Consider the following 23,986-nt stretch of genomic DNA (forward strand, 5'->3'; position numbering starts at 1 on the left):
AACTCAGAACTACTTAAACATAGCTAACCTAAGGACATCACACACGTCCATGCCCCTAGGCAGGATTCGAAACTGTGACCGTAGCAGCAGCGCAGTTCTGGACTGAAGCGCCTAGAACCTCTCGGCCACAGAGGCCGGCCTGAAAAAAAGGGATCAGTTGACAAGATACATCTTGTGGGGTCCGCAAATCGTTAAGTATTTTAAACATTTTCGGAAGGTGACTATTAACAGCCGTCTGGCAATGTATAAAATGCATGTTTGATCATCAGCTGCTTTTTTATTTAAATGCTAAACATCGACCGGTTTCAGTCACAGACCATCATCACGAATTCTATTCAAAGATTCAAATTCATGATTGAAAACGGTCTGTAACAGATACCTTTAGATACTTGTAAATAAAAAACGTAACTGATCGTCAAAGATGCATTTAATATGTCAAGTGTTGATTACTGTATGTGTTAAATGTATGCATTTCTGTACAAGAAATCACCCGGGACACTGTTGGGTAGATGTTCCATCGAGGGCATGACTGCTTGTAAAGCCAGGCAATAATTCATTGCGAAATTTACACATATGTCTAAATTATGCTGATTAGACTTAGAGAGCGTCAGCCTTAACGCAAACTACACACGAAATTATTTTGCAGCTGTTGACGTCCGTTCGCGCCATCTCTTTCACGCGCGGGCAGGTAGTTAGTTTCACGAGTGCACGTCAGGTGGCAGCACCAAGCAGGGACTGCATTCAATATTCCCACCGGCGCCAGTCTGTTGTTCGCTCTCGAAGTGTGCGGCGCGTTTTCGACTGGAAACGTTCGGATAGCGAAACCCCGCAAAAGCAACGACTGAAAACGCCAAACAAAGGTTGCTCCGACGACTAATCACGTAAGCTAACACAATATTAACATTCCCCTTGATTAAAATTGATATTCAAGCGCAGCAAATCGTATTTCATTGTTTCATACACAGTGAGTAACGTTAATATTCGGGCACTACGAGATTTATATTTTGTATCATCATAACTTTGTTCTCAATAAAACAACCGAGAAACATAACCAAGTAACTACATGACTTGTAAATAACAGCATGAGCTTTATTAATTCAACATATGAAACTTCTTTTTAGTACGATTTAAATACAACTCGGTCCCGTTATCACGTTACGTTAATACTCGGACATTTTTCAGAACTAATTAATTCAAGACAATTTTTTGTGATAAATGTGTTTCAATATATTGTAGGGCAGTCATTCTGTTGTATCACTTCTTTCAAACGCTGCGTTGCTAATGATCTTTTTCAAACAGTCAATACAGAGACGATCGTATTCTTTTAATCGACCCCTCAAAGTTTCTTTGGAAGGTACTAGTGCTTTTCTGTTACGCCGCTGTAATTCTCCACACACATTCTCTGAAGGGTTGAGATCTGGCGATTAAGGTGGTGGTTGTAAGACTTCCGATCAATCGTACAACAAATATCTCTGCACAATGCGAGCCTTACGTTTCACGTCGTGGTCATGGTAAAACATGAATGTGTTTGATATCCCGATTTTTCTTTTTTCTTTCTTTTTTTTTTTAGTATATTCACATAGGCGTATTTGTGCATAACACTGTCGATGGACAGTAATTCGTCCGGTCCAGATGTGGACACACATTCACAGACGGTTTCTACCTAGGCACTCTTCCATTGTAGGCACTATCTTTCAATGCTCTACGAATCATTTGACGATGTATTTTTGTTTCGAAGCTCACTTGCTGATCTGGTTGGACTAAGTGTAGGAACCTTCTTTAGTCTTCGTGTTAGATTCCTCTTGTCACGTGCACCTAACTTTTTTTGATTAGCCCTTCGAGGTGTAGAGACAATACGGTTCACGTTGTTGAATCGTTTGACATTTGCCACAGTTCTTTTACTTTTTGTCTGTATGATTTACCTTTTACATTATGAAAAATCACAAGTTGTCCTATAGCAATATTGATATTAATTGTGCGTGATATTGTATTGTCTAGACAGTCGATTGTAAATAAACACTGTCTTCTAACTCAGGGGCATAAAACTTGGCGAAAACAACCTGAACTTGTGCTACACTATCAACTGTGCGAATATTAAAGTAAGGTGAAAATAGAAAAGTGTGTTATTTAAGCCGCGTTATTTAACAAATGTTGTAAGTTGTATAAGAGTGAGTATTGTTCATACTGTTATTCACTGCACATCTACCGGTACCTTAATGTTGATTATTTTTTATTTTTGTTTTGTTAAGAATAAAGATATGATACTACAAAGCAAAACTCAGATCCACCGCGTTTACCTGCGGTTCCAAAACCGAATTTCGTTAACTGATTTCTCAATACACTTCAGAATCGATTCTGGAAATCCGCTCCTAGTTGCCGGTTTTCCAATTCCGCAATCGATTTTCGCTCTCATGTAAACACAAACGGTTTTGAAGTGTGCTTGGGCTGCAGGTTTCGTCTTGTTTTGAAAAATTTCCGGCGAATACGGACGGAGTGGCTTTTTGTGCAGTGAAGGAAAAGTTGCAATATTAGACTGAAGCTGTTTACACCTCGTCTAATTGAAGCGAAAGAGCGATTATGTTGACTGAATGAGGAACTGTAACAGCTGCTTCTCAGGTGCCATATCCAACTGGGCTAGCAAATACGCTTCAGACCTTAACAACAGCGGAAAACGGTTTCCGAAATTCGGTTTTCGTCTTTCGGAAGTTGTGTCCTAATATTAGCGTTCCTCACTGGATCTTCTGTCGACCCTTACCCGAAAATTAATTCCTCATCTATAATTTGCAAAAGACTGAAATGTACGGCAGTTATAAGGGTACAACGGCAAGGATGGAGCGCAGGAAGAATGATTTTTAAACAGCCTCTGTGAATGTTGTAATTTGAGCAAAGTATCCATTACGATGCCCGCACCTCGTGGTTTTGCGGTAGCGTTCTCGCGTCCCGCGCACGGGGTCCTTGGTTCGATTCCCGATGGGGTCAGGGATTTTCCCTGCCTCGAGATGACTGGGTGTTGCTGTGTCGTCATCATCATTCATCTCCGTTACGGTCGGAGGAAGGCAATGGCAAACTACCTCCGCTAGAACCTTGCGTAGTCGGCGGTGCGAATCTGCCGCATCGCCCCCTAAGCTCCTCGGAGTATGACACCTCTTCATCCATCATCCACCGTAAAACTTACGATAGCGATACGCAGGTTTTTGTTAGTATCTTTATTACTAAACCGCTACTCCGGAAGCCAGTAGCATTTGTACATTGTCTTTCAAACCGTTTCTTCTTTCTTTTCTTTTTTCTGTGACTGGTTTGTTGTGGCCAGCAATGAATTAATTTGTGCCGATCTCTTCATCGCAGTACAGAACTTGCGATCTACGTTCTTAATTATTTATTGTTTTTATCCTTTACAGGTCCCTCCGCTACTATGGCAATTATTCCCTGTCCTACCATGCTGTCCCTTCATCTAGACAGTGTTACCCACACATTCCTTTCCTCGCCGGTTCTCCCGAGAACCTCCTCACTCCTTCTCTTAACGGACCACCAAATTTTTAACATTGTTCTGTAGTGCCACATCTAAAATGCATCGATTCCCTTCTCATCCGGTTTTCCCACAATCTTTGTATCGTTACCATACAATGCTGCTCCAAACGTACATTTTCAGAATTTCTTCCTCAAATTAAGGATACTAGTAAACTTCTCTTGGCCAGGAATGTCGTTTTTGCCAGTGCCAGTCTGCTTTTTGTTCTCCTTGTTGCGTCTGTCATAGGTTAATTTTATGCCTAGGTAGCAGAATTCCTTAACTTCATGTACTTTGTGATCATCAATACTGATAAGTTTTTCGCAGTTCTTCTTTCTGCTACTTCTCTTTACTCTCAATCCATATCCTGTACTCATTAGACTGTTCATTCCATTCAGCAGATCCTGCAGTTCTTCTTCTCTGAGGACAGCAGTTTCATCAACGAATCTTGTCGTTAGTATTTTTTTTACCCTGAATTTTAATTCCGCTCTTGAACCGTCCTTTTGGGCGAAAGACTACATCCCTGTCGTGCATCCCTTTTAATCCGAGCACTTCGTTCTTGGTCATCCACTCATATTCTTCCCTCTTGGCTCTTGTACATATTATACGTTACCCATCTTTCTCTATAGCTAACCCATATTCTTCTCAGAATTTCGAACGTCTTACACCATTTGACATTGTCGAACGCTTTTTCCAGGTCGAAAAATCCTGTGACTGTGTCTTGATTTTTCTTCAGTCTTGCTTCCAGGGACAACAAACATATGATTTTCAATGTATCACATAATTATTGGCCGAATTAAAAAACTTAAATGCGGTCATATTTACCTAATTAAAAGATGTAATCTTATGTTAAAAGTTTACACGGTAACACAATTATTATAATTAGAATCTGTGTCTTGAGACAGCATAAGAGATCTCCCGCACATACCCAGGTTAGTATTCGAGAATTCGAGCATTTAACGACTTCCACCGAACTCTACATATCATTTCAAACCTTTACAAAAACGTTTTCTCGCTGAGACCCTGCAGAAAATTCTGGCATGGCGTTATAATTAATTACGTATTTACTACCGACTCTGTTCGTAACACTGTTTGCAGATAGCACCCATGTATACCACTGAATGCACTGCAAAATTGTATTATTGTACAACACACAGCTCAAGATGTGCCCAACTGTAAATACAAGCCTCAGAGCAGGCCTGAATGACGCCAGTAATGTACTTTTTCTGGTGGCCGACACAAACGCATAAAACCTTGAGCCCGTATTACAATATAAAAGATCTCTGTCAAAGATTTCATCAGCTTTCTTCGACCAAACTAGTTCACTGGAGCTATTACACGATCGTAACACCTTTTGTAGTGGTTGGTTGGGAGTAGAATACGAACAACCAATCGCAAGTACAACAACATATGTCGGTGGCGAGCGCATTGCGTGAAAAGAAAGAGAAGCATAAACGCCTTTGTGTGAAACCGATGTGTTCCCCCAGAATTTGCTGCGTGAGCTACAGCGGGAGAACATACAGAGCCACGTAACATTGTTGAAAACGGACGAACAGGCATTTCAATTTCCTCTAATAAAAGTGTTTGCATACACATTACTCATTTAAAATGGCATTTCTTAATTTCTTTCATCATAATCGATGTTTTTGGAAAGCCTGCACCTGCCTCAGTCACGATGTAAAAAATGAAACGTAGTACTAGCTACAATTTTTTTCATGTTTAATATGTCGCGCTTCGGCAATTTATTCTCATTATCAAGAGTAAATGTAGTGTTTGAATGTGTGTTTCTCTGCATGTCTTGCCCCGCAGTTGTGTCTTTATGGTTTATACTGCAATGGGAGAGATTTCTTTTGTCCGATTTTTCGAAACGTCAGTTGATGATGAGAATAAAGTATCGTAAAGCATAGAGCATATCGTGAAAAAATATGTAACTGGTGAATTGTCTCATTAATTAAAACATGAACTCTACTTCTGCTATAGATTGTCTCGTGCTTCGGCTATTTCAGCTTGCAATATAGTACTCAAATCCCACACTGCACCATTTTACGCATTATTCCAGAAACTATATGAATCACGTAAGGAGGAATTTATGAATGTTAAGTTGGGTTATTTAGAGTACAAGTAAATAAATTTAATTCATTGATGGCCGGTCGCTGTGGCCGAGCGGTTCTAGGCGCTTCAGTCCGGAACCGCGCTGCTGTTACGGTCGCAGGTTCGAATCCTTCCTCTGGCATGGATGTGTGTGATGTCCTTAGGTTAGTTAAGTTTAAGTAGTTCTAAGTTCTACGGGACTGATGACTTCAGATGTTAAGTCTCATAGTGCTTAGAGCCATTTGAACCATTAGAATTCATTGATGTACTCTTGAACAGACTCGACCTTTCACATCTTCATCTCCTTCCACATCCTTCCTTTTTATACGTAAGCTTAACATCATCCACAGTGCAGCCACTTCGGATCCAGCTTATTGCTCATTTTTGTAAGATTCCAGCCGCTTATTACGGTTTTTGTTACGAAGAATTTATTGTCCTTCATACTTTGCAATGGTCACTTTGGTGGCAGCCACGCACCAAATATACTTCGTCATTCTATAGCTTCAGTGCACTGAAGCAAGCGAAGCGACATGAGTACAGTGGCTAACTTTGATCAAAGATCTTTGCTAGAAGTTTCCCTGCTACATTGTCAAAGGTTTGGCCAAAGGGCTGTGCTATTTATCATTGGCCACGAATACTACATTGATGACATAAGACAGACATACGACCATGTCTGTATTTATCATTGACCACGGCTCAAGAGATGCGACGTCATAAACATTGACACGCGTGAGAAAGTACCTTTTACTTAAAACCGAGCACAAGTGACCCAGTGCACAGTCATCCCGTGTGTCATATTGAGTGCACTTACAGTCAGTCGGAGTTACTTAGTATCACTTTTTACCATTTTTTGAAAATACTGCACACAATATAAAGAACACATCACAACAGACATTGTAACATTTTACATCTGTAGTAATTGAGTGCTTGGAAAAGTGAAAATGTATATTAACTGTGCTGTAGTAGAATAAAATTTCAATTTTGCTTCTGGTACAAAATTACATTGGCATTCAGGAAGACTTTAGAACAGTCTTAAAAAATAAAGAACTTTTCCTGTATCTAATGTTCTGGGTAAATTTAGATCGTACCAAAAGGAAATCAGGTGTTAATAGGAAGTAAAAACAAATAGTGTTAATTCAGTTACTGCACGCTTACTTTGAATTATCAAGATATTTGTATCCACGTGGTATTGTTGAACTTAAATCACTGTCGTCAGAAGCTCTCCTCACAGTCAAAGCAATTAAAGGATAATCACAAGCCTAAGAGGTTTTAGGAAGTTGGAAAGAAATCTGATATGCTAACTAGAAATCAAAGAGGTAATAAAATAGTTACTTTTAGTAGAAAACAAAGCAAGTAGGTGGAGCAACAGCCAACTGAAACGAATGTGGTGAGTGGTATAAAGATACCCTGACAAGTAAAAAGTTACCCTGACTGGTTGTACCGATTCCCAACAGACTGTAAGTGGAATTTCAGATCTCCGCTAAACTTTTTCTCTCTTACTTGTGTAAAATCGAATATTTAACACATAAACTCATTTGTAATCTAATGTTTGAAGCTGTCTTATACATGGGAGATCTATTCTTTAAAGAACCAGAGGATTACCTGTATTCCTAGGTTCCTCACGTAAAGGTTGTCAGTAGGTTTTCGGAAAACAGCTCGCCCCTATCTTTAAGAATCTACCAATTCATTTTTCTCAGCATCACAATGACTCTCCCCCATGAGTCAAACCAGCTTTTGAACAATCGTGTTGCTCTTCTCTGTATACTTTCAACATTACCTATCAGTCCTATTTGATACGACTTCCACAAACTTGAGCATTATTCCAAGGTGAGACGTACAAGTATTTCGTGAGGGATCTTTGTAGATCGATTCCATTTTCGTAGTATCTTGCTACTGAACCGAAGTCGTCTACTGGTTTAGCTGCGACTGATCCTATCTGATTCTTCTGTTACATATCTCCGATAAAATTTCCATGAAGTAATAAGTGCTTTGGACAAGGGATCGCAGACTGATTCCCGATTTCCAGACATCTTTTCATGTCGTTCCTCACAAACGGTTTCTAATCAGATTCTTTGCCTATGGAACAGTTGTGCAACAGGACTTGTGATTTCATGTCAGAAAAGTCAGGTTTTGTGGTAATTGACGAAAAGTTATGGAATAGAACAGAAGTGATATCTGACCTTCCCCAAGGAAGTGTTAAAGTTCTTTGCTGTTCCTAATCTTTATAAATGGTGTAGGAGACAATCTGAGCAGCTGCATAAAGTTGCCTTTAGATGATGGTATCATTTACTGTGTAGAAAAGGCACCAGAAGATCAAAAGCAAAATGATTTAGACAACATTTCTGTATGGTGTGAAAAGTGGCAATTGACCTAAATAACGAAAAGTGTGAGGTGGTCCAGGCGAGTGGTAACAGAAATCCGTTAAATTTCGGTTACACGAAAAATCACACGACTCTAAACGCTTTCAATTCATTTAACTACGTAGGAAAAACCCTTACGAGCAACTGCAATTGGATCACACAGATGATGTTGTGGGGAAAGCAAATCAAAGTCTGCGGTTTATTTGCAGAACACTTAGTAAATGCAACAGGCGTACTGAAGAGACTGCCTACACTGCACTTGTCCGCCGTCTGTTAGAGTATTGCTGTGCGGTATGGGATCCTTATCATATAGAATTAACAGAGAACAACAAAAAAGTTCAAAGACGGGCAGCTCGTTCTGTGGTATGGCGAAAGTGGGGAGAGAGAGTCACCCGTACGAAACGCGAGTTGAGGTGGCAATCACTAAAACAAAGGCGTTTTTCGTCGGAGAGATGTTTTCACTTTCTCCTCCAAACACGAAACGACCTACATACGGAAAAATGATCATCTTACTAATTTGAGATAAATCAGAGCCTTCACGGAAAAATCTAACAAAGGAGAGGTCCCGAGCGGTGTTATTGACTTTTGAAACAATCTATACGGTGATGTAGGTTAATAACCCACGTATCACATCCTGCAGCCATTCACTCTCGTTGGTCCTCATTTGCAAGTAATTGAGGAATAAAAATTCGGAATTCTGTGTGACAATCAATAGCGTTAAGAAAGTCTCTCTAAACGGTGAGGTTATGTGGTGCAATGGGTGCGATGTTTCTTATGTAGGAGACACTGGGTTCCAATCTCGCCAGGTGCCGTAAGTTTGTTTTATTTTTAAATCTTAATCGAAATGCTTTTGGTCACCATTTTTGTTCAGTTCCTTGACTTAAATGTGATTTTTTATTTCCATTCCTTCGTCAGATCATTTTAAACATAATATCAACTTCTTTGTTTGCTCTCATTTTTCTTCCGATCATTCTTTTTCTACTTGCAATCTTTGTTCATGTGTTTTGATTAATTTTATGTATTAATTTCGTTTTCTTTTCTTTTCGTCTTCTTCTTGTTTCGAATGGGCCTACTTGGGACCACGCTTGTTCAACTGTTAGGCTTTGATCTTTTTCGAGTACTGCCCGCAGCTCGTGGTCTAGTGGCTAGCGTTGCTAGGGTCCCTGGATCGATTCCCGGCCGGGTTGTGGATTTTCTCTGCCTGAGGACTGGGTGTTTGTGTTGTCCTCATCATTTCATCGTCATAATCATCATCATTCGTGACAGTGGCTAGAGTGAACAGGGTAAAAATTGGACTGTGTAAAATTTGGGAATTTGTACGGATGCTGATGACTGCGCAGTTGAGAGTGCCACAAACCAAACATCACCATCACCCAGTACTGTCGCATGCTCTGCCGATGTGACTCCTTCCTTTCTTCTGTCCAGGAGATACCTTCCCTTCGGGGCTTCTCCTGAAATCCTCAGACTTCCTTCAGAGTACATCTCACAGACTGTCTGTTCTGGAGATCAGTTATTACCAGTTCCTTAATGTCCTTTTCAGTTTCGGTCAGCCAAGTGGTGCGAACCTTCTTGTTTTGCCAGAAGGTGAATACACAGTTGGTCAAACTATTTGGAGACAATCTTGCAACATGGCTATAGAAAGCTACCCTTCTTTTCCTTGCACAGCCAGAGAACCTCTCGATATGTTCGTAGAGCTCCGAGCTATATCGCCTTCTGAAGTCCCCATCTTCTTCTACTGGGTCTAGGATCATCCTTAGGATTCTCCTCTGTCTGACTTCCAATTTCTCCATCAGACCTCTCTGGTTCATGAAAAGACATTCCATGGCATACAGGGCTCCTGGTCGTGTAACTGATGCGTAGTGCTTAAGTTTCAGGCTGTGTGACAGGCATTTTCTGTTGAAGGTGTTCATAGTCAGTCGACAGGCTAGTTCCAACTTGTTGACTCTCATGGGTTATGACGCTTTTTTGATAAGTTGGGTTCAATCCATTCGCCGAGATACTTAAATTACTCAGTCCTTTTGATGTTTCCCTGGTCAAGTAACATCTCTCTGTTAGCTTCTTTGATGATGGTGAAGCTCTGTTTTCTCCAGCGACACTTGAAGACCCACTTTGGCAGTCTGTTTTCTCAGGCAATTTACCGACATTGTTGCCATTTCAAGAGAATCAGCAATCAGTGTCATGTCATCTTGAAAAAGCCTGGCAATCTACAATTTGTTGTTCATTCATACGGCCCAAGTAGACACCACTCTGAACAGCCAAATTGGTCGATTCCTTGGGCCATTCTCTCACAACTTTTTCAAGGACACAGTTGAAGAGAAGTGGATAGAGTCCATCCTCTTGTCTCACTCCAGTTTTGAGATCTCACCTCTAAATTTGACCTTGGAATGGGTGTTGACAAGGTTTCTGGAATGAGTCTGCGGGTTTTGTTGTCTAGTCCTAGTTCCTGGAGTATTTTGTTAAGCGTTTCTCTATCAACAGCGTCCTAGGCCTTCTTGAGATCAACAAAGGTGGCAACCACTTTGCAGTTTCTCGTCTTGGAGTATGCCAGTGCAATTTTAAGGTTGAGGATCTGTTCAGCGCAGGATCTGGTTTTCCTTAAGCCTCCCTGACATTCTCCCAGTTGACTGTCCAGTTGATCTTCTGCCCCTTGTTACCGGAACAAGAGAAATTCCATGGTAGTCGTTCAGATCAGTAAAATCTCCCTTTTTGTGAAGCGGATGGATCAGAGCCGTGTTCCAGTCAGGTGGTAATCTCTCTGTTTTCCAGGTGTCCTGGATGATCTTGGTGAGCTTGCCCACAGCATTGCTTCCAGCACATTTCCAGAGTTCAGCAATGATAGAGTCCTCTCCAGCTGCCTTATTATTCTTGAGAAGTTGAGTGATTTGTCGAACTTATTCCAATGAAGGAAGCATTGAGTCCGGGTTTGGGGTGGTTTGTTTGTAGTCGAAGTCTTCGCTGGGTCGATCGCAGTTGAGTATGTTTTTAAAGTACTGTGCTAAGAGGTGGCAGTTGTCCTTGTCGTTAGAAACCAGTTTGCCCTGCGAGTCTCTGAAATGCAGGTTTGGCGGATTGTATTTTCTGAGTATCTGCTTGAAGGTTCTGTCGAAATCACTGGAGTTATTCTTAGCGAAGCTCTCTTCGTTTGGAGTAGTTGGTTTTGTGTGAAGGTCCATTAGGTTCCTCTTATTATCTTAACCGTAAGCCTTCTTTATTCCAAAACTTTGTCCCAAGTGTTCTTGGTTTTCTTACAATTCCAGTAGGCCCATTCGAAACAAGAAGAAGACGAAAAGAAAAGAAAACGAAATTAATACATAAAATTAATCAAAACACATGAACAAAGATTGCAAGTAGAAAAAGAATGATCGGAAGAAAAATGAGAGCAAACAAAGAAGTTGATATTATGTTTAAAATGATCTGACGAAGGAATGGAAATAAAAAATCACATTTAAGTCAAGGAACTGAACAAAAATGGTGACCAAAAGCATTTCGATTAAGATTTAAAAATAAAACAAACTTACGGCACCTGGCGAGATTGGAACCCAGTGTCTCCTACATAAGAAACATCGCACCCATTGCACCACATAACCTCACCAGTTTGCATTGTCACAGTCTTCATTCCACCACGGATGCTTCCTTCTTCTCGTGAGGGGGGGGGGGGGGGCGAGTTCATTAGCTGTCTTCACAAGAGTCTCCTTCAGCTGTTGAAATCTGTACTGTTCAGTCTCTGGCTAACTTCTTGCCTATTCTTAAGCCGCTCTACGTCAATTCTTACTATCTTGTAGGTTCTGTGAACTCTAGTGTTTCGTGGCTGGAGTCTTCATTTTGATCTTCGAGAGGTTGTGGTCTGAGTCAAGATTGGCACTTCTTAATATCTTCACGTTTTGTATTTCCTTTTGAGATGAGCCGTCTGGGTTCAGAGGTCATCCTCAGTTCGTACAGGCGGTTGGCGGAATTGGTGAAGGCGGAAAGCCTCGCTCGCGGGGTGAAATCAGAGCTAACTATTTGTAGTATCGTTCCCAGAACCGATCGCGGTCCTCTGGTTTGGAACCGAGTGGAAGGCTTAAACCAGAGGCTCAGACGATTCTGCGGAGATCTGGGGTGCAAATTTCTCGACCTCCGCTATCGGGTGGAGAAATGTAGGGTCCCCCTGAATAGGTCAGGCGTGCACTACACGCCGGAAGCGGCTACAAGGGTAGCGGAGTACGTGTGGAGTGCGCATGGGAGTTTTTTAGGTTAGAGAATCCCCTCCCTAGGCCCGACAAGACGCCTCTTGAGACGCAGCAAGGTAGGAGTAGGCAAAATGCAACAGGGAATAACAATATTAATGTGCTAATAGTAAACTGCAGGAGCGTCTACAGAAAGGTCCCAGAACTGCTCTCATTAATAAACGGTCACAACGCTCATATAGTACTGGGGACAGAAAGTTGGCTGAAACCAGACGTAAATAGTAATGAAATCCTAAACTCAGATTGGAATGTATACCGCAGAGACAGGCTGGACAGTGAAGGGGGAGGCGTGTTTATAGCGATAAGAAGTGCAATAGTATCGAAGGAAATTGACGGAGATCCGAAATGTGAAATGATTTGGGTGAAGGTCATGGTTAAAGCAGGCTCAGACATGGTAATTGGATGTCTCTATAGGCCCCCTGGCTCAGCAGCTGTTGTGGCTGAGTACCTGAAGGATAATTTGGAAAATATTTCGAGTAGATTTCCCCACCATGTTATAGTTCTGGGTGGAGATTTTAATTTGCCGAATATAGACTGGGAGACTCAGACGTTCATAACGGATGGCAGGGACAAAAAATCCAGTGAAATTTTTTTAAGTGCTTTATCTGAAAACTACCTTGAGCAGTTAAACAGAGAACCGACTCGTGGCGATAACATATTAGACCTTCTGGTGACAAACAGACCCGAACTATTTGAAAAAGTTAACGCAGAACAGGGAATCAGCGATCATAAAGCGGTTACGGCATCGATGATTTCAGCCGTAAATAGGAATATTAAAAAGGGTAGGAAGATTTTTCTGTTTAGAAAAAGTGACAAAAAGCAGATTTCAGAGTACCTGTTGGCTCAACACAAAAGTTTTGTCTCAAGTACAGATAGTGTTGAGGATCAGTGGACAAAGTTCAAAACCGTCGTACATAATGCGTTAGATGATTATGTGCCAAGCAAGATCGTAAGAGATGGAAAAGAGCCACCGTGGTACAACAACCGAGTTAGAAAACTGCTGCGGAAGCAAAGGGAACTTCACAGCAAACATAAACATAGCCAAAGCCTTGCAGACAAACAAAAATTACGCGAAGCGAAATGTAGTGTGAGGAGGGCTATGCGAGAGGCGTTCAATGAATTCGAAAGTAAAGTTCTATGTACTGACTTGGCAGAAAATCCTAAGAAATTTTGGTCTTACGTCAAAGCGGTAGGTGGATCAAAACAAAATGTCCAGACACTCTGTGACCAAAATGGTACTGAAACAGAGGATGACAGACTAAAGGCCGAAATACTAAATGTCTTTTTCCAAAGTTGTTTCACAGAGGAAGATTGCACTGTAGTTCCTTCTCTAGATTGTGGCACAGATGACAAAATGGCAGATACCGAAATAGATGACAGAGGGATAGAGAAACAATTAAAATCGCTCAAAAGAGGAAAGGCCTCTGGACCTGATGGGATACCAGTTCAATTTTACACAGAGTACGCGAAGGAACTTGCCCCCCTTCTTGCAGCGGTGTACCGTAGGTCTCTAGAAGAGCGTAGCGTTCCAAAGGATTGGAAAAGGGCACAGGTCATCCCCGTTTTCAAGAAGGGACGTCGAGCAGAACTATAGACCTATATCTCTAACGTCGATCAGTTGTAGAATTTTGGAACACGTATTGCGCTCGAGTATAATGACTTTTCTGGAGACTAGAAATCTACTCTGTAGGAATCAGCATGGGTTTCGAAAAAGACGGTCATGTGAAACCCAGCTCGCGCTATTCGTCCACGAGACTCAGAGGGCCATAGACACGGGTTCCCAGGTAGATGCCGTGTTTCTTGACTTCCGCAAGGCGTTCGATACAGTTCCCCACAGTCGTTTAATGAACAAAGTAAGAGCATATGGACTATCAGATCAATTGTGTGATTGGATTGAGGAGTTCCTAGATAACAGGACGCAGCATGTCATTCTCAATGGAGAGAAGTCTCCCGAAGTAAGAGTGATTTCAGGTGTGCCGCAGGGGAGTGTTATAGGACCGTTGCTATTCACAATATACATAAATGACCTTGTGGATGACATCGGAAGTTCACTGAGGCTTTTTGCAGATGATGCTCTGGTGTATCGAGAGGTTGTAACAATGGAAAATTGTACTGAAATGCAGGAGGATCTGCAGCGAATTGACGCATGGTGCAGGGAATGGCAATTGAATCTCAATGTAGACAAGTGTAATGTGCTGCGAATACACAGAAAGATAGATCCTTTATCATTTAGCTGCAAAATAGCAGGTCAGCAACTGGAAGCAGTTAATACCATAAATTATCTGGGAGTACACATTAGGAGTGATTTAAAATGAGCCGGCCGAAGTGGCCGTGCGGTTGAAGGCGCTGCAGTCTCGAACCGCAAGACCGCTAAGGTCGCAGGTTCGAATCCTGCCTCGGGCATGGTTGTTTGTGATGTCCTTAGGTTAGTTAGGTTTAACTAGTTCTAAGTTCTAGGGGACTAATGACCTCAGCAGTTGAGTCCCATAGTGCTCAGAGCCATTTTTTTGATTTAAAGTGGAATGATCATATAATGTTGATCGTCGGTAAAGCAGATGCCAGACTGAGATTCATTGGAAGAATCCTAAGGAAATGCAATCCGAAAACAAAGGAAGTAGGTTACAGTACGCTTGTTCACCCCCTGCTTGAATACTGCTCAGCAGTGTGGGATCCGTACCAGATAGGGTTGATAGAAGATATAGAGAAGATCCAACGGAAAGCAATGCGCTTCGTTACAGGATCATTTAGTAATCGCGAAAGCGTTACGGAGATGATAGATAAACTCCAGTGGAAGACTCTGCAGGAGAGACGCTCAGTAGATCGGTACGGGCTTTTGTCAAAGTTTCGAGAACATACCTTCACCGAAGAGTCAAGCAGTATATTGCTCCCTCCTACGTATATCTCGCGAAGAGACCATGAGGATAAAATCAGCGAGATTAGAGCCCACACAGAGACATACCGACAATCCTTCTTTCCACGAACAATACGAGACTGGAATAGAAGGGAGAACCGATAGAGGTACTCAAGGTACCCTCCGCCACACACCGTCAGGTGGCTTGCGGAGTATGGATGTAGATGTAGATGTAGATGTAGAATCGGTCGAACAAGGGCCTTGTAACCCACTTTCTTCATAGATAAGCTGCATTTCTTATGAATCTCAGTCTGGCATCTGCTTTCCTACTATTTGATAAGGTCGCTCTGGATACTAGATATTCTACGGCAGATACTGTTTCCAGCGGTTTGCCGGCCCCGGTCGAATCCACCCGCCGGATTAACGACGAGGGCCGGTGTGCCGGCCAGCCTGGATGTGATTTTTAGGCGGTTTTCCACATCCCTCTAGGTGAATACCGGGCTGATCCCCACGTCCCGCCTCAGTTACACGACCCACAGTCATTTGAAACACATCCGCACTTTCACATGATTTCCACTGGACGCAGACGGATGGGGTACTCTGATTCCGTTCCAGGGGGTACGGGGTGGCGGCAGGAAGGGCATCCGGCCACCCCTTCACATTAACTTGCCAAATCCGATTTAACCACGCCAACCCCGCGCAAATTGCGGGATAAAGGCGCGAGCGATAGACTGTTTGTCATCAGTAAGGTAACTGTACAGTAATGCATCACTTTTCTTATGTATGCGCAGTATGTTGGGGCCTACATTTATTTACGTTCAGGGTCAACCCCCACTGTCTGCATTATTCATCAGTCTCCTGCAGGTAATTCTCTAAATCGATACTGTCTTTTGGCATTGCTACTTTCTTATAGACAACCACGTTTTTCGCGAACGGTCTTAAAGAGCATCCGTCGCTTTCTACTACATTATTAATAAACGCTGTAAACAGTACCGGTCCTATCACACTTCTTGGGGTCCTCCAGAAATTACCTTTACATCTGCTGATTTTGATCCGTTGAGAGAGACGTGTTGAGTTCTATCTGCAAGGAAGTCTTGAATCCAATCGCAAATCTTCTCGCAGACCCGGTGTCAAATGCCTTCCTGAAGTCAAGGAATACTGCAACAAACCGAGCGCCGTTCTCTACGACGATGTCGAACTAACTGAGCAACAGAGCGATCGAGTTTCGCGTGTCGGTTGGTCACAGCCAGTGTGCTCCCTGCCGCCGTTGGATGAGCAGCTGCTGCAGCAAGTCGTATACTCTTAGCTCACTTATTTGTTACATAGTTTAATTCTTAACTTCTTTGCGTGTTCTTGGTATTTGAATTGTTTAATTCATAAATTTCGGGCGTATTATAGTATTTGAGAGTTGTAGCATCGCGTTTTAGTTCCTGGATAGTGTAAAATCGCGTAGTCTCCTTCCGCCGCCGAGCAGTGTGTCAGCAGTGCGCAAGTAGCAGCATTACTGCATTTGCTAGGCAATCTTGTATTTTAATAACCGTTTAAATTTTGTGTCGAATTGTTTGTGCTCTCTGTAGATTAGTTCAGACGTTCTTTGCACAACGGTTTTTGGCATGGATAGGGACTGCAACAGCTGTGTTCGGAGGCAGGCTGAGTTGGCATCCCTTCGCTCCCAGCTTCAGGCAGTGTTGGCTTCGGTCACACAGCTTGAGGCTGTTGCCAACGGGCATCACTGTGGGGGTCCGGATGGGGGTTCGTCGGGGACGGCCAGTCCGTCCCACGCATCCCCCGATCGGACTACGGCTGTGGCTGCCCGTGATACTGCCCACATTGAGGCTGATCCCTCATCTGTGGTAGAGTGGGAGGTCGTCTCGAGGTGTGGCAGGGAGCGAAAGACATTCCGGAGGGCTGAACGGAGGCCTCTCCAGTTTGTCTGACGAACCGGTTTCAGGCTCTCAGGTTGATGCTGATCTTCGGCCGGAGATGGCTGCTTGTCCTGTTCCAGAGGTTGCCCCTCAGTCTGCAAGATCCGGGCGGTCGCAGAGGGTGGGCTTACTGGTAGTTGGGAGCTCCAACGTCAGGCACGTAATGGGGCCTCTTAGGGATATGGCAGCAAGAGAGGGGAAGAAAACCAATGTGCACTCCGTGTGCATACAGGGGGGAGTCATTCCTGATGTGGAAAGGGTCCTTCCGGATGCCATGAAGGGTACAGGGTGCACCCATCTGCAGGTGGTCGCTCATGTCGGCACCAATGATGTGTGTCGCTATGGATCGGAGGAAATCCTCTCTGGCTTCCAGCGGCTATCTGATTCGGTGAAGTCTGCCAGTCTCACTAGCGGGATGAAAGCAGAACTCACCATCTGCAGCATCGTCGACAGGACTGACTTCGGACCTTTGGTACAGAGCCGAGTGGAGGGTCTGAATCAGAGGCTGAGACGGTTCTGCGACCGTGTGGGCTGCAGATTCTTCGACTTGCGTCATAGGGTGGTGGGGTTTCCGGTTCCGCTGGATAGGTCAGGAGTTCACTACACGCAGCAAGCGGCTACACGGGTAGCAGGGGTTGTGTGGCGTGGACTGGGCGGTTTTTTAGGTTAGATGGCCTCGGGCAAGTACAGAAAGGGCAGCAGCCTCAAAGGGTGCGGGGCAAAGTCAGGACATGCGGGGGCCAAGCAGCAATCGGTATTGTAATTGTAAACTGTCGAAGCTGCATTGGTAAAGTACCGGAACTTCAAGCGCTGATAGAAAACACCGAAGATGAAATCGTTATAGGTACAGAAAGCTGGCTGAAGCCAGAGATAAATTCTGCCGAAATATTTACAAAGGCACAGACGGTGTTTAGAAAGGATAGATTGCATGCAACCGGTGGTGGCGTGTTTGTCGCTGTTAATAGTAGTTTATCCTGTAGTGAAGTAGAAGTGGATAGTTCCTGTGAATTATTATGGGTGGAGGTTACACTCAACAACCGAGCTAGGTTAATAGTTGGTTCCTTTCACCGACCTCCCGACTCAGTAGCATTAGTGGCAGAACAACTGAGAGAAAATTTGGAATACATTTCACATAAATTTTCTCAGCATGTTATAGTCTTAGGTCGATATTTCAATTTACCAGACATAGACTGGGACACTCAGATGTTTAGGACGGGTGGTAGGGACAGAGCATCGAGTGACATTATACTGAGTGCGCTCTCCAAAAATTGCCTTGAGCAATTAAACAGAGAACCGACTCGTGGAGATAACATCTTGGATCTACTGATAACAAACAGACGCGAACTTTTCGACTCTGTAAGTGCAGAACAGGGAATCAGTGATCGTAAGGCCGTTGCAGCATCCCTGAATATGGAAGTTAATAGGAATATAAAAAAGGGAGGAAGGTTTATCTGTTTAGCAAGAGTAATAGAAGGCAGATTTCAGACTACCTAACAGATCAAAACGAAAATTTCTGTTCCGACACTGACAATGTTGAGTGTTTATGGAAAAAATTCAAGGCAATCGTAAAATGCGTTTTAGACAGGTACGTGCCGAGTAAAACTGTGAGGGACGGGAAAAACCCACCGTGGTTCAACAACAAAGTTAGGAAACTACTGCGAAAGCAAAGAGAGCTTCACTCCAAGTGTAAACGCAGCCAAATCCTCTCAGACAAACAGAAGCTAAACGATGTCAAAGTTAGCGTAAGGAAGGCTATGCGCTAAGCGTTCAGTGAATTCAAAAGTAAAATTCTATGTACCGACTTGACAGAAAATCCTAGGAAGTTCTGGTCTTACGTTAAGTCAGTAAGTGGCTCGAAACAGCATATCCAGACACTCTGGGATGATGATGGCATTGAAACAGAGGATGACACGCGTAAAGCTGAAATACTAAACACCTTTTTCCAAAGCTGTTTCACAGAGGAAGACCGCACTGCAGTTCTTTCTCTAAATCCTCGCACAAACGAAAAAATGGCTGACATCGAAATAAGTGTCCAAGGAATAGAAAAGCAACTGGAATCACTCAACAGAGGAAAGTCCTCTGGACCTGACGGGATACCAATTCGATTCTTCACAGAGTACGCGAAAGAACTTGCCCCCCTTCTAACAGCCGTGTACCGCAAGTCTCTAGAGGAACGGAAGGTTCCAAATGATTGGAAAAGAGCACAGGTAGTCCCAGTCTTCAAGAAGGGTCGTCGAGCAGATGCGCAAAACTATAGACCTATATCTCTGACGTCGCTCTGTTGTAGAATTTTAGAACATGTTTTTTGCTCGCTTATCATGTCGTTTCTGGAAACCCAGAATCTAATCTGTAGGAATCAACATGGCTTTATTTGATCATGAGACCAAGAAAATATTAGATACAGGCTCCCAAGTAGATGCTAATTTCCTTGACTTCCGGAAGGCGTTCGATACAGTTCCGCACTGTCGCCTGATAAACAAAGTAAGAGCCTACGGAATATCAGACCAGTTGTGTGGCTGGATTGAAGAGTTTTTAGCAAACAGAATACAGCATGTTGTTATCAATGGAGAGACGTCTACAGACGTTAAAGTAATCTCTGGCGTGCCACAGGGGAGTGTTATGGGACCATTGCTTTTCACAATATATATAAATGACCTAGTACATAGTGTCGGAAGTTCCATGCGGCTTTTCGCGGATGATGCTCTAGTATACAGAGAAGTTGCAGCATTAGAAAATTGTAGCGAAATGCAGGAAGATCTGCAGCGGATAGGCACTTGGTGCAGGGAGTGGCAACTGACCCGTAACATAGACAAATGTAATGTATTGCGAATACATAGAAAGAAGGATCCTTTATTGTATGATTATATGATAGCGGAACAAACACTGGTAGCAGTTACTTCTGTAAAATATCTGGGAGTATGCGTGCGGAACGATTTGAAGTGGAATGATCATATAAAATTAATTGTTGGTAAGGCGGGTACTAGGTTGAAATTCATTGGGAGAGTCTTAACAAAATGTAGTCCATCAACAAAGGAGGTGGCTTACAAAACACTCGTTCGACCTATACTTGAGTATTGCTCATCAGTGTGGGATCCGTACCAGATCGGGTTGACGGAGGAGATAGAGAAGATCCAAAGAAGAGCGGCGCGTTTCGTCACAGGGTTATTTGGTAACCGTGATAGCGTTACGGAGATGTTTAACAAACTCAAGTGGCAGACTCTGCAAGAGAGGCGCTCTGCATCGCGGTGTAGCTTGCTGTCCAGGTTTCGAGAGGGTACGTTTCTGGATGAGGTATCGAATATATTGCTTCCCCCTACTTATACCTCCCGAGGACATCACGAATGTAAAATTAGAGAGATTCGAGCGTGCACGGAGGCTTTCAGGCAGTCGTTCTTCCCGCGAACCATACGCGACTGGAACAGGAAAGGGAGGTAATGACAGTGGCACGCAAAGTGCCCTCCGCCACACACCGTTGGGTGGCTTGCGAAGTATAAATGTGCGATGTAGATGTAGATAGATCTCTGTTTTATGTAGGAGTTTTTTGTTCTCCAAAAAAATCATAACTATTGAGCATAAATCATGTTTCATAATTCCACAGCAGATTGACGCCAACGATGTAATTGTGTGCATCTGCCCCACGGTCCTTCCTGTAAACGGGAATGACCTGTGCTTTTTTTTCAATCGGTAGGGACCCTTTGTCGCTCCAGCGATCTACAATGAAGTGCTGCTAGAAGGGGAGCAAGTTCCCTAGCATAATCATTGTAGTGTCTTACAGGTATCTCACGTGGTCCTGACGTCTGTCCACTACTGAGCTATTGCAGTTGATTTTGTATTCCGCGATCGATTATCTCAATACCTGCCATTTCAACACAGATGTCTTCAAATTTCGCCGTATTACCATATTTGGCTAGGGGGAGCGCACCAGTGACGTCACAGCTACTAGCGCGGCTATATTACGGCGCGGCCACGGCGGCACGGCATTTTGATCACTTGACAATGGCTGCGGAGATCGCGGTCGAAAGCTTGAGGGACTTTAAGCACCTGACCCTTCTGGAAGCCCGAGAAGATTTTATTAAATCATTTCTCCACGAGACCACGCATTCATACATTGTTTAACTCTTGCTTGATACAGGCTGATTCTTACAAAGAAGAAAACCGCAACGAGCCATTATTGATAACGCTATTTATATACACAAATAGCGCCGTTCGGGTTTCGAACCGACGTGAACATCTTCTGACAGCTGCTCACACGTAGATACACATTTGCTGAAGTTTACAATTAGTATTTATACATGAACTGCCACATGAAGCGGAACCTGTCTGTACGAAATTTTAACGACGCTATTTGTGTAAATAAATAGCATTGTTAAGTGACTGGTTGCTGCTTGCTTCTTTGTAAGAATCAACCTGTGCTTTGTATACAGCCACGGTCTCAAAATGTCAGTTTTTGGCAAAACAGCATTCTTTCGTCTCTTCAATTGATCCTGAACATAAGGAAATATAATGTACTGTTCGTACATAGCCGAAAAGACCGGTTACTGTGGGGAATCTTGTTGTTCAAGACTTTGCAGAGAATCTCTACAGTAACCACAGACTCAAGATGATGCACGTACCTATACTACAGTACTGTGTGTAAAAAAAAAAAAAAAAAAAAGCAGCTATGCGAATATTACGTCCGATTTTGTTAAGATCAAACTGTTACAAAGATTGGCAACTTGATCTAAACATTCAGAAATGTAAAACTTTACACTTCACAAAATGGAAAATATGTACATTTAAAGGCCAAAGAAACTGGTACGCTTGTCTAATATCGTGTAGGGCCACCGTGGATATGCAGAAATGCCGCAACACGACGTGGCATGGACTCGACTAATGTCTGAAGAAGTGCTGGAGGAAATTGACACCATGAATCCTGCAGGGCTGTCCATAAATCCGTAAGATTACGTGGCGGTGGAGATCTCTTCTGAACAACACGTTACAAGGCATCCGAGATATGTTCAGTCATGTTCATTTCTGTGGAGTTTGGTGGCTAGCGCAAGTGTTTAAACTCAGAAGAGTGCTCCTGGAGCCATTCTGTGGCAATACTGGATGTGTGGGGTGTCGCATCGGCCTGCCGGAATTGCCCAAGTCCGTCGGAATGCATAACGGCCATGAATGGATGCAGATGATCAGACAGGATGCTTACGTACGTGTCACATGTCAGACTCGTATCTAGATGTATCAGGGCTCTCATATCACTCCAAATACGCACCTCCCACACTATTATAGAGCCTCCACCAGCTTGAACAGTACCCTGCTGACATGCAGGGTCCATGGATTCGTGAGGTTGTGTCCGTACCAATACACGTCCATCCGCTCGATATAATTTGAAACGAGACTCGCCCGACCAGGCAATATATTTCCACTCATCAACAGTTCAGTGTCGGTGTCGGCGGGTCCGGGCGAAGCGTAAGGCTTTATGTCGCGGAGTCATCAATGGTACATGAGTAGGCCTTCGTCACCGAAAGCCCAAATCGATGATGTTTCGTTGAACGGTTCTCACGCTGACGCTTGTTGATGGTCCAGCATTGAAATCTGAAGCAATCTGCGGAAGGGTTGCACTTCTGTCACGTTGAACGATTCTCTTCAGTCGACGTTGGTTCCGTTCTTGCAGGATCTTTTTCCGGCCGCAGCGATGTCGGAGATATTCACGGTACACTCGTGAAATGGTCATACGGGAAAATCCGCACTTCATCGCTACCTTGTGCTCCGAATATAACGCCACGTTCAAACCCACATAAATCTTGATAACCTGCCATTGTAGCAGCAGTAACTGATCTAAAAACTGCGCCAGACACTTATATAGGCGTTGCCGAGCGCTGCGTCGTATTCTGCCTGTTTGGATATCTCTGTATTTTTACGCTTCAGCGTAGTTTCCATTAACTGCAATATCTCCGAGTAACAACTGGAATCGGTCAACTCTTATAAATAACTTTCTAACGTTTTAGAGGGATATGAAACGGAACGTTCACTTAGGTTCAGTAGTAGGTAAAGAGGGGGCAGATTTTGTTTCTGAAGTGTTGGCAGAAGAGCCAACACGGTGTTGCCAGAGGAGGCCGATATGCACGCTTTTAAGCTCACGCAGACTGGCGTGAGGTCTGGAACAGGACAATGTAATTAATATAGCCAATAAGGTACGTTGCTGCTGGAATACTTAACTTTAATCCATAATTGGTGTCCATCGCTCTTGACGGTACATGTTATAACCTCAATATAAACTGGTAATGGCGCCTTGCTAGGTCGTAGCAAATGACGTAGCTGAAGGCTATACTAACTATCGTCTCGGCAAATGAGAGCGTATTTGTCAGTGTAGCATCGCTAGCAAAGTCGGCTGTACAACTGGGGCGAGTGCTAGTAAGTCTCTCTAGACCTGCCGTGTGGCGGCGCTCGGTCTGCAATCACTGACAGTGGCGACACGCGGGTCCGACGTATACTAATGGACCGCGGCCGATTTAAAGGCTACCACCTAGCAAGTGTGGTGTCTGGCGGTGACACCACAGTTTCATTAGCTGGATACTGGTAAATTGCAGGCAGTCTGCGAAGGGGCTTGCTTACAGAACACTCAGTACATTCCATCTTAGAATAATGCACAAGTGCTAGGGATGCATAGCAGATAGGACTAGCGAGATATACAGAACCACACAATGCAGAGCAGCATGAAAGGTCAAATGTTTGTTTGGCCCATGGGAGAGCACCACGGAGATGCCGAAAAACCTGAACTGGCAGATTCTCGAAGAAAGATGCAAACTGTCTGGCGAAAGCCTGCTTACAAAGTTAAAGGAAGCAGTCCTAAGTGATGAGCGTAGGAAAGCACTATAGCCATGTACGTCCCCATACGTGCACAAAAAGAGAGGAAGCTGTAAGAACTGGTACATTAAAAAGTATCCACTGCCATGCACTCCACATTAATTGAGTACGAACGCAGATGTAAATTACGTGATTGCCCAAGAATCACTGGAAAGACGTCTACTAAATGTCTGGGAGTATGC

At 43.5% G+C, this 23,986-nt stretch overlaps 1 long non-coding RNA gene across 1 annotated transcript in view; it reads left to right on the forward strand.

Annotated features, from left to right (window-relative positions):
- The first annotated feature begins 764 nt into the window (after window positions 1–764).
- LOC124550605 overlaps window positions 765–23,986 on the forward strand; it is a 293,556-nt gene continuing 270,334 nt past the window's right edge. Inside the window, exon 1 of the long non-coding RNA XR_006967725.1 lies at window positions 765–881. This is a non-coding gene — a long non-coding RNA (uncharacterized LOC124550605). The remainder of the gene's footprint in view (window positions 882–23,986) is intronic.

This window comes from Schistocerca americana, chromosome 9 (assembly GCF_021461395.2).
Source record: "Schistocerca americana isolate TAMUIC-IGC-003095 chromosome 9, iqSchAmer2.1, whole genome shotgun sequence".
NCBI lineage: Eukaryota > Metazoa > Arthropoda > Insecta > Orthoptera > Acrididae > Schistocerca > Schistocerca americana.